General features: G+C 57.7%; 1 non-coding gene across 1 annotated transcript; it reads right to left on the bottom strand.

Moving 5' to 3' along the window:
• Positions 1–389: 389 nt before the first annotated feature.
• Positions 390–461, bottom strand: TRNAG-GCC. The gene has a single exon. It is a non-coding gene; the product is annotated as a tRNA-Gly (tRNA).
• Between the last annotated feature and the right edge of the window lie 1,135 nt (positions 462–1,596).

The raw sequence follows: 1,596 nt of genomic DNA, 5'->3' as shown, positions 1-1,596 counted from the left end.
CGGTCCATCAAGGCCAGTCTTCTCTACTCCGACTGGCAACAGTTCTCCAGGGTCTCAGGCGGAGGTCTTTCCCATCCCCTCCTGCCAGGTCCTTTTAACTGGAGAGGCCAGGGACTGAACCTGGGACCTTCTGCACGCCAAGCAGAGGCTCTTCCATTGAGCCACCCACTGAGCCACAGCCCCACTTCATGGCTCTCCAGGGTCTCAGGCGGAGGTCTTTCCCATCCCCTCCTGCCTGGTCCTTTTTAACTGGAGAGGCCGGGGATTGAACCTGGGACCTTCTGCATGCCGAGCAGAGGCTCTTCCACTGAGCCACAGCCCCACTTCATGGCTCTCCAGGGTCTCAGGCGGAGGTCTTTCCCATCCCCTCCTGCCTGGTCCTTTTTAACTGGAGAGGCCGGGGATTGAACCTGGGACCTTCTGCATGGCAAGCAGAGGCTCTTCCACTGAGCTACAGCCCCGTTTCATGGCTCTCCAGGGTCTTGGGCGGAGGTCTTTCCCATCACCTCCTGCCTGGCCCTTTTTAACTGGAGAGGCCGGGGACTGAACCTGGGACCTTCTGTGTGCCAGGCAGAGGCTCTACCAGTGAGGCCAGCAAGTGGTGGAAACTACAAGGTGGGAAGCTGGAGCTGCTGGAGATCTTGGCTCCCAGAGAGGCACAGGGCAAAGGGATAAAGGCAGCAGCCGACGGACACAGCCTCTCGTAGGGCTGCAGCCACACACACACATTCGGCAGAAGCACATTTCCTGTGTCTCCCGTGCTCAAACAAATCTGCAGATTTATGCACACAGAATCAGGAAGGCCGGTCCACCCCTTACCTCTAGCCTCCTTCCTAGTTCTGCACTTGCATGGAGCTTTGATAAAAAACAGTATTTAACCAGAAAAATCCTTAATCTGAAGAGTGAAGACCTAAACTCTGGTGAATTTACAACGTAGGAGCGGAGCCCAAAGGAGGTGGCGGTGGAGACTGAAGATAAGCTGTAGTAGATTGTGCCAGGGCGGGTGAACAGGTGCCAAGGAGCAGGGCAGGGGGCAGGTGAGAAGTCTTGTGCAGGTGAGAGGGAACCGGGGGTGGAGGCAGCTTTCCCTCGCTGCCGCTTCGCAAGCTGGCTCCCAGTTCAAACTTCCTAGTGCAAAAGTGCTCTCGTGCCACTGTTTAAACCCTGCCTTCCTCTTCCCACCCCCAGTTCCTGCTCTGATGGGGGGGAGCCATGCCTGCTCTTCACCGTCTCTGCCAGGGAGCCAAGGAAATTAAAAGCTCCAGCAAGGGAGGCGCTGCTGATTAAGAGCTCTGTCACACTTTTCCTCCGGCGGAACAGGCCGGGACAAAGCACACGTTGGGATTACTCAGCGGCAACCGCCTCCCCCCACGCCTGCCTCTGCACCCCTGGAGGGATTTGGGAGTGCTAGAAACAAGTGGACAGGGACGGATTTGACACTGGGAGCGCGGGCTTTCGTGAAGGCGCCAAGCGCTGGCCCTTGGCAGGCAGCAAATCGGGGGTCATTATCAGAGCAACCAGAGCTTTGAGGAGGCCTGAGAACAGGCAGGGTGTTTGAAGAAAGGCTGGGGGGGGGCGTTCTCCAGGGCCCGTTTC

This window comes from Gekko japonicus, unplaced genomic scaffold (genome assembly GCF_001447785.1).
Source record: "Gekko japonicus isolate JY-2015 unplaced genomic scaffold, Gekko_japonicus_V1.1 scaffold21700, whole genome shotgun sequence".
Lineage (NCBI taxonomy): Eukaryota > Metazoa > Chordata > Lepidosauria > Squamata > Gekkonidae > Gekko > Gekko japonicus.
This window is presented reverse-complemented; position numbering and strand designations above follow the sequence as displayed.